Source organism: Microtus ochrogaster, unplaced genomic scaffold, assembly GCF_000317375.1.
Source record: "Microtus ochrogaster isolate Prairie Vole_2 unplaced genomic scaffold, MicOch1.0 UNK1, whole genome shotgun sequence".
Taxonomy (NCBI): Eukaryota; Metazoa; Chordata; class Mammalia; order Rodentia; family Cricetidae; genus Microtus; species Microtus ochrogaster.
Genome location: NW_004949099.1, coordinates 22,171,180 through 22,181,166, shown reverse-complemented (window position 1 = coordinate 22,181,166; position 9,987 = coordinate 22,171,180).

Sequence of the window (9,987 nt, the reverse complement as noted above, 5' to 3'; positions counted from 1 at the left end):
AAGAGAAATATGGAGAGTCATTTTTCATTTTCATAAGACGAATTACTAAAGTAAGTATCTGTATTTATATGTCTGTGAAGAGACACATTGACCAGGGCAACTCTTATGAAATAAAGCATTTAATTGGGGGTTTGATTACGGTTTCAGAGGTTTAGTTCATTGTCATCATGGTGGGAAGCATGGTAGCACACATGGTGCTGGAGCAATAGCTGAGAATTCCATCCTGTTCTGGAGAGAGAGAGAGAGAGAGAGAGAGAGAGAGAGAGAGAGAGAGAGAGAGAGAGGAGAGACTCTGGATTTACCATAGGCCTCTGAATCCTCAAAGCCTACCTCTAGTGACATGGTTCCTCCAACAAGGCCACATCTTCTAATCCCTATAATTCTTTCAAATAGTGCCACTCCCTGGTTACTAAGCAATTAAATATATGAGCCTATGGGGGCCTTTTGTATTCATACCACCACAATATCTGTATATAAAATGATTTTTGAGAGTAAATGGAGTGCTAACATAGCATAGGTATCCATAGCTTGAACGATTACAGAAATCCCGAGATTATCTCAGAAACAAATTATACTCCAGGGATGTGAATGCAGTATCTGATGAGACCAGAAGAGGGTGCTAGATTTCCCAAGAACTGCAGTGACAGTGGCTGTGAGCCATGCCAATGAGTCTAGGAAATGAATGTGGTTCCTCTGGAAGAGTAGAACTTGCTTTTAACTGTTGAACCATCTAACTATCCCCCACAACTTTGACTTACTTGGTATAGGGTCTTGTCTTGGTTAGCTGTTTTTTTGTTTTTGTTTTTGTTTTGTCAACTTGATACAAGCTAGAGTCATCCAGGAAGAAGAACCTCCATTGAGAAAATAGATTAGGCAGCACACCATGGGAGTACATTTCTCCATGGCCTCTGCTTCAGTTCCTGCCTCTGGGTTCCTGTCTTGTATTTTTTCCCTGACTTCCATTCATGATGAACTGTGATTGTGAAGTGTAATCTACATAAATCATTTCCTCCCCAAGTTGCATTTGTCGTGGCATATTTTTCAATAAAAACCTAAGACAGGCCTTATGTATCCCTGGCTGACTCTAAGCTTATTATATAACTGAAGATGACTTTGAACTCTGATCCTCCTCCTGCTTCCACATCCCAGTGCAGAAGTTACAGCCTCTATCTCACGATCACTGGGATTACAGGTTTGCATCACTAAGCCTCGCTCAGCTAGTTTATTTCTCTTCTCATACTTGTATATTTGACCTCAATAAAGTAGTACAAGGAAGCAGACACAGGCAGAAAACAGGGTTACACAAGTTTAATGAGCAAACTTAATCTGATCTTTGCCTCCATCTCTTTCTACTCCACAAGGTAAGACAGCTCCAAGCAAAGTTCTGGGCCCACAAGCTGTGGTCACGTATGCTAGTAAATCAAAGAAGGATTGTAAGAACTGGAGGTTCACTGTATGCTTGGCATTGGCTGATCTTGGGGCTGCAATGGGCAATAGCAGCTCTCAAAGATGCTTGTTGTAAAAGGAATGGCGGGCTGCATTCCCGCTGCCTGGCTCCCACCCGCCTGGCTAGCTTATATCCTGAAATAACAACACACAAATTGTATTCATTTAAACACTGCCTGGCCCATTAGTTTTAGCCTCTTATTGGCTAACTCTCACATATTGATTCAACCTATTTCTAACAATCTGTATCACCACTAGATCATGGCTTACCAGCATTAGTCTAACCAGTGTCCATCTTGGAGAGAGCCATGGCATCTGCCTGACTCTGCTTTCTTTCTCCCAGTATTCTGTTCGGTCTACTCTGCCTACCTAATTTTCTGCCCTATCAAAAAGCCAAGGCAGTTTTCTTTATTCAACCAATGAATGCGACACATAGAAAGAAGACCCTCCTACACCAGATACTCTTGTGGTGTACTTGGAAATTTTCATGACTGATGCATAGTTTTCATAGCAGTATCTTGACATTTCATTTTCTAAACAAATGGGTACCAAAAGTCAAACTGCTGCTGTGGGAACGTCCAGGATAACCATCTGTCTCTTCCTTATTGAGCACTCATGCCCAGAAAAGTCAGGCGCCATTCTTATCAAAGCTAAGGCCTTAAAGAGACCTGCTATGATGATTTCCAAATGTACATAAAACATCTTTTCCTTGGTTTTCATTTCTTTTGGTACCATCCTGGTTCTCATTTTTCTCTTCAATCACTACTGTCCAGAAACATCAGGAAGATAAAAAGATAGCAAGTTCAGACAAGGATAATTCTAGGTTGTATTGGAGTTTTCAGTTGTGTGCCTCCCATGCCTCCAACTATGTGAAGAGAAAAATGCCTCTCCCAGCACAGACTCCAAGACCAGCACTGCAAACCAATTCTGTGAAAGGGGTTTCTAATAGATGGGAATCACCAGTGTTGGTAGCACAGGAGACCTTGTGACAAATGTGACTTCTTGGGACCAGCTTCAGATTTACAGAACAATGCTTTTAAACAGTCTCTAAGTGAGTCTAACGCAAGCTACTTGTTCTCTTGACTTAATTACAACAGACTGGACCAGAGATGGCTTTCCCACTCAAGTACAGCCAAACCACAGGCTCCCCTTTGAGCTTACGATGTGTTGTGGTGTGAGGAAGAGAAGCAAACCAGGCTTCCCCTTGCAGCAGCTAAATAAGGAAATTGATACCTTGAGCGTTACTGTAATAAAAAGGAGCAGAGGCTGAGTGGGGCCACAAAGGTCATGAGCTTGTTTGAAACAGGAACTGCAAGTAGACGCTATGAAGCTAAATACATTTTTAATGCGAAAGTATACAGGGAGATACAGAGCTTGGCGAAATGGGGAGTGAAGCAGGGAGGCAGCCATGTGGAGCTGAAGAGCACCTGCTGTGAGGGTCTGTAGAGCTGGTACACTGTAAAGCAGCCCCTGTTCAAAGTTATGTTTTTCACAGGGTGAAACTATGCAAAACTTTTGTCTTTGTCTTTGCTTGTGGTGTTGAGGCTTGAACCCAGGACTTTGAACATCCTGGGCAAGCACTCTAGCATCTAACCATAACCGCTGCTCTGAAATCTAATCATTTCAAGTAATGGAATCTTTATCTCTTCATCTAGGCTCCTTAATTTGCTCTCATTGGCCAGTATTTGGGAGGCTGAGGCAGAAGAGTTCAGAGTTCCTGGGCTACATAGTGGGGCCTAAGAAACTCACAAAGTTTTCAAAATCAAAGAGTCCTGTAGGACATAGAATTGTAAAGTGGAGGAGGGGAGCAGTGGAACATGAAGGGTTAAATGGAATGGGATCTGAGGGACAGGTAGAAGGAGGAATATGGAAAGCCTAACACTGAAGCCCTTTTGGAAAACCCATGTGGAAACCTACTACTAGAAGACATTTCCTAAAATATATGTATGTATAAAAGAGTTTGAGTGGAGTTACCATATAATGGGAGGATAATACCCCAACTAGATACCACACACTATCAAATAAAACTCCCAATACCAGAAGTGGGCTACCTCTCTCTGAGGTGTTGGCTAATGGGGTCTTATCAATCCCCAATGATTACCAGCTACTGCCATTGATCTTGGTTGCCCTTTAGAAATTAATGCTAAAACCATATTGCTGAAGACCTCTCTTACTGAGTTATAAACATAACTGTGTTATCTGAAAGGTTATTCTTTACTGACTAGTTTTATAGCATTGGAAGGTATTATGCACAGTACTGGAGGGAGAAAAATATCACCAAACTTTGAACGTTATGAGCTATAATAACAATCTGCCTACCAAGATATGCCCACTGATGCATAAATGTCTTGGGAGTAACCAACAACTTTCTGTTTGGATTTAAGACCTGTTACACTAAATGAAATTTATATCTGGCACTGTTTACAAGGCCAAGAACCTGTGGATGGACAGGTCAAAGGTCCTAGGGAAAACTTACTGTTATTATTCTACCAAATGGACACAATATGACGATGATCTTTAGTGACTTCTTGTTGTACCCATAGCTCAGTGTATCTTCCAACCCTCACCAGAGAAGCTTCGTGTAGCAGATGCCAATTACCACAGTGACTCACAACTGATCAATGTACAGAGAGAAAAAGACTTCAACCTGCTTATCTCTAACCAGGAGGTCTGTATCAAACCCCTCCCCTAATTACTCAGGGATCTTTATGGAAGAGGGGGTAGAAAGATTATAAGAGCCAGAGGTGGGGGGTGAATTAAAGGAAGCAGTGCTTTCTGGGTGCAACAGGGCAGTTGCGAATATGAACTCACAACAACACTGCAACATGAAGAAGACATGTGCAAGCTCACCCAGCAACTGTTGGAAGCAGATACAGAGATCCACAGCTAAACACTGGGCCGAGTCTAGTCACAGAGAGGGAGGAGGGATTATATGAGCAAAGGGGTCAAGACCATGATGGGAAAACCCACAGAAACAACTGATCTGAGTTATTGGGAGCTCACTCACCCCAGAATGACAACTGGGGACTTGCATGGCACCAAATTAGACTTTCTGAATGTGGATGACAATTGTGTGTCCTGGGCAGTTTGTGGGTCCACTGGCAGTGGAAGCAGTATTTATCCCTAATGCATGGAGAGGGCCGTGGTCCTGCCTCGAAGTGATGTGACAGACTTTGTTGACTCCATGTGAGGCCTCACCCTCTCTGAGGAGTGGATGAGCGGTGGAGTCAGGAGAAGGTCGGGGGGAGCAGGAGGAGGGGAGAGGAGAAGGAACTGAGATTGATATGTAAAATAAAAAAATGGTTTTATTTTTTTTAATTTATTTATTTATTGAGGATTTCTGCCTCCTCCCCGCCACCACCTCCCATTTCCCTCCCCCTCCCCCGATCAAGTCCCTCTCACTCATCAGCTTGAAGAGCCATCAGGGTTCCCTGACCTGTGGGAAGTCCGAGGACCGCCCACCTCCATCCAGGTTTAATAAGTTGAGCATCCAAACTGCCCAGGCCCCTCCAAAGCCAGCACGTGCAGTAGGATCAAAAACCCATTGCCATTGTTCTTGAGTTCTCAGTAGTCCTCATTGTCCGCTATGTTCAGCAAGTCCGGTTTTATCCCATGCTTTTTCAGATTCAGGCCAGCTGGCCTTGGTGAATTCCCGAAGGAACATCCCCATTGTCTCAGAGTGTGGGTGTACCCCTCGCAGTCCTGAGTTCCTTGCTCGTGCTCCCCCTCCTTCTGCTCCTGATTTGGACCTTGAGATTTCTGTTCGGTGCTCCAATTTGGGTCTCTGTCTCTGTCTCCTTTCATCGCCTGATGAAGGTTAATATTCAGGAGGATGCCTATATGTTTGTCTTTGGATTCACCTTCTTATTTAGCTTCTTTAGGATTGTGAATTATAAGCTCACTGTCCTTTAACTATGGCTAGAAACCAAATATGAGTGAGTACATCCCATGTTCCTCTTTTTGGGTCTGGCTTACCTCACTCAGGATAGTGTTTTCTATTTCCATCCATTTGTACGCAAACTTCAAGAAGTCCTTGTTTTTTACTGCTGAGTAGTACTCTAATATGTATATATTCCATACTTTCTTCATCCACTATTGAAGGGCATCTAGGTTGTTTCCAGGTTCTGGCTATTACGAACAATGCTGCTATGAACATACTTGAGCATATACTTTTGTTGTATGATGGGGCCTCTCTTGGGTATATTCCCAAGAGTGATATTGCTGTCAGAATGGCTAAAATGAAAAACACCAATGATAGCCTTTGCTGGAGAGGGTGTGGAGAAAGGGGTACACTCATCCATTGTTGGTGGGAATGCAAACTTGTGCAACCACTTTGGAAAGCAGTGTGGTGGTTCCTCAGGAAAAAAAAATGGTTTTAAACAAATTAAAAAATAAAGAACCCATACTGTCGCAGCTGATGGCGAAAGTGATAGGAGATTTCAGATGGTATAGATAGTTTTGGGAAACACATATCCAAAGGAAAAAAATGTATACAGGAAGCATAAACATGATCCATTAAAAGTAAAATTCTAAACAAATATAATGTATATCATCTGAAGTGTAGTTTATTGTGAGATTTATTTTTAATCTTGTATATGTATGTCTCATGTGTGGGGCATATGCAGGTGAGTACAAGTGCCTGTAGAGACCAAAAGAGGTTATTAGATTCCCTGGAGTTTGAGTTACATGTACCTGTGATAGCCACTTGATATAGGCACTGCGAATCAATGTCGTAAGAGCAGTACACACTCTTAACTCCTGAGCCATCTCTCCAGGATGTTTTTCACTGTATAAAGTCTTAAGCTGGTGTTTTTTTTTCCTGCTTGCAACACCTTCAACTAACATTACCTCTTGAAAGCTTGCAGAATGCCGAGAAGACTGCGCACACAAAACATAGTATTGGACCAGCAGACCCATTTCTCCATGAGGAGGTGAGGGTTAAGCTACAACAATGGTAAGCTTGTCCCATACCAACTGGAAGAAGCTGGTCTATTAAGGGGAAGGATGAATTATTGCAAGTGCAGATGAAAGTCTGGCTTAGAGGCTGTCTTAGGTCCCTGTTGCTACAGCGAGTACCAAGATTTGATACTATGAACAAAGGGGATTTATTTAGCTCACTGGTTCCAGAGCCAACATGTAAACATAGATTCTCCCTAAGATGCAGCAGTACAACCCTAGTACAACCCCAAGGGGCTGGCAGGATCACTCAGCAAGGGAAGGTGCTTGTCACACAAGCCTGACAGCCTGAGTTTGATCCCCTTATTCTAGAAAGGAGTGGGACTGATTCATTCAAGCTTTCCTAGGACCTCTACACACATGCCATGGTACCTGTGTTTCTGTCACTACACTAATAAAATTTACCCAAAGCCCCATCTGTCAGTCAGTGCTGAGGATCCTTCTTGGCTGTATTACAACATAGCAAAGAGGGACGGGAAACAGTCACGAGCAGAAAGAATCAAGTGAAGAGAGTGGTTTCTATTCATAATCACCCAGTCTAGCAGAAACACTACTTCCTTGCAAGAGCAAAACCTACCAAGTTTCACCAGATCTCTCATCTAATAGGTTTCACATGGAGACCAAGCTTCCATCACATGAGTCTTTAGGATATAGACTATCCAAAGGGTGGTTGAGGTGGATCTCTGTAGAGAGAACCGTCTATTAGGGGCCATCTATAAGGGTGTGTCCCCGAATATGTATTCCACCAGAGCCTCTGCATGATACTCTGTTCTCTAGTGGGAAGCATACACGACTTCAGGAAGCAATATAATAGGCTCACTAATTTTCACTTCTATTAACCTATTAGGAATTCTGTTCATTCTACCACCTCTGCTACTATAGAGTCTGTAGAGTTGAAGGCCCTCGTCTCCAGCATAGTGTTCTGTATCTGTTGACCTAGCAAGCATATCAATGAACTTCATCCCATGCTGCCATTATGGCATGTGATGATTTGAATATTTGGTCCAGAGTTGATGGAACTGTTTAGGGACATTATTGAACTTTTAGGGTTTGCTGGATCAAGTAGATCACTCGGGGAGGCTTTGAGAGCGTATAGCTTTGCCTCATGTCTGTTTCCTGTGTGTGGATGAAAATGTGATCATTTGGTTTCCTGTTCCTGCAGCCATGCCATCCTTGACATTATGGACTCTGGCCCTTTAGAGTTGTAATCCACAATAAATGTTCTTCCTTAAGTTGCATCTGGCTGTGCTATTTTATCCCAGCAACAGAAGAGTCACTAATACAGAGTACTGGGGCTTCCTCTCTGTTCGGGGACTAACAAAGAGGAGTGTCTAACTTGTCGTGGATAGTAGTCCGACTCAGTGGGAAGAATTGTCGGGGGTCTTCCCAAACAGTGCAGGGGTACCAGCATCACTTATAGTACCGCTGGCAGGATCCTGCATTAATTAGCACTCTCTCAACTGTTATGAATACTCTCTCTTGTTCTTCCCCTTGCTCATCGCACAAAGGGCACTTTTAAGACCTGGGTCTTGTCAGATAAGAGGAACAAGGAAGGTCACGGAAATACAGAGGGATCTGATTTCTTATTATTTATTGCCTTAAAGAGGAATGGGTGTTCAAAAAGAAATTCATATAATGAGTTGAGAGATGGTGAATGTTTTGCCTGTATAGAAGGACATTGTGAATGTGTCCTGATGCCCATAGAGGTCAGAGGAGGACACTGGATCTTCTGAAACTGGAGTTACATATAGGTAGGAGCTGACATATGGGTGCTAGGAATCAAATCTTGTGTCCTCTGGAAGAACAGTCAGTGCTCTTAGTGGCTGAACCGTTGCTCCAGCCTCTCATGTCTTCATTTTTGTTTTCTTTCTTTGTGTATGTGTGTGATTAACTGAATTTAATTAGAGTTATAGAATAATCATAAGTGTGTGTGTGTGTGGTGTGTGAGTATGCATGCATATGTGAGTGTGTGTGCATGTATGGTGGAGGGAGTCACTGGGGACTGTGTAAGTTACCAGATGTTACATCACTTAAGAAAATTACTCTCTCTTCTACATAATTTTGTAACTGCCAATAGCTTCTCAGGGAGGGGGTGGGTCCTAATGAACCCCATGTCCATTCATGATGGAATGTTGAGGGACCCAGTATTGTACAAGTAACCACAAATGCTCTGAGTTCTCAGAACTCTTCCCAGTCTCAGGCCCTTACATTCTTTGCAACCTTTTCTTCATCCATGTTCTGTGGATAATGTAATTTGATTAGCTTATATCCTTTCTAAGCAGCCAATTTTTAAACAAAAAAAACTCTTACTAGTTTAATTATGTATTATTTTCTCAACATTTTGCTTCCCCTTAAGAGAAAGAGCTAATGTTTTATAATGGCTTTATTCGTATATCCAATCATTCAATAAATGCTCACTTTCAATGTTTATTGTGTGCCAGGTCTTTGCTTGATTTTTCTGATACAGCAAACAAACCTGCAAGACCCTTAGCTTCCATGGGACTTACAGCTTAGTGATGTGACAGGACCATTGCACTGGCCAGTTTTTATGTCAACTTGACCCAAGCTAGGGTCGTTTGGGAAGAGGAAATCTTACTGGAGGAAAAAAATGCCTCCATAGGATTGGCCTGTAGGTAAGACTGAGGGCATTTTTCTTCATTGATGAATGACAGGGCAGAGCCCAGCTTACGTACGCAGCCCCTCCCTAAACTGGTGGCCCCGGGTTCTATAAGAAAGCAGGCTTAGCCGGGCGATGGTGGTGCACACCTTTAATCCCAGCACTCAGGAGGCAGAGGCAGGCAGATCTCTGGGAGTTCGAGGCCAGCCCGGTCTACAAGAGCTAGTTCCGGGATAGGCACCAAAGCTACAGAGAAGCCCTGTCTAGAAAAACCAAAAAAAAAAAAAATTAAAAAAAAAAGAAAGAAAGCAGGCTTAGCAGACCATGAGCAACCAAGTTGGTAAGCAACACTCCATTATGATCTCTGTTCCTGCCTTCAAGTTCCTTCCCTGACTGTCCTCAGAGAGGGACTGTGACGTGCAACTGTAAGCTGAAATAAACCCTTTCCTCCCCAATTTGCTCTTGGTCATGGTGTTTCCTCACAGCCACAGAAGCCCAAGCCACAAATCAAAGTTCTCTGAGTCACAATCACATGCCAGCACTGAGCTGTTGCAAGGGAAAAGCAAAGATTATCCTTGACTGGGAATACATACAATGTAGAGTGTACACAAAAGCTTTGGTTTGGGTGGTGACCTTTCAGCCTCGCCAATTCAAAATAAATGATAATAGTAATAGGTTTTTTGTCAACTGTTTGTTATATCAAAGAAAATAATGTATGAAAGCTTTCGGAAAACTTCTGTGAAACGGTCAACTTGGAGGATAGGACTTTATATTAAAAAATTGAAAAATATGTTAGAATAGTTCAGTATGTGCTTATATACTTATCAATTGGTTACCACAGTTATCAACTGGTGGCCCATCTTGTCCCATCTGGCATTTTTGGGTTGGGGTTAAGGAAGTAAATCCTCAATCTCTGTCTCTCTGTCTCTGTCTGTCTGCCTCTCTCTCTCTCTCTCTCTCTCTCTCTC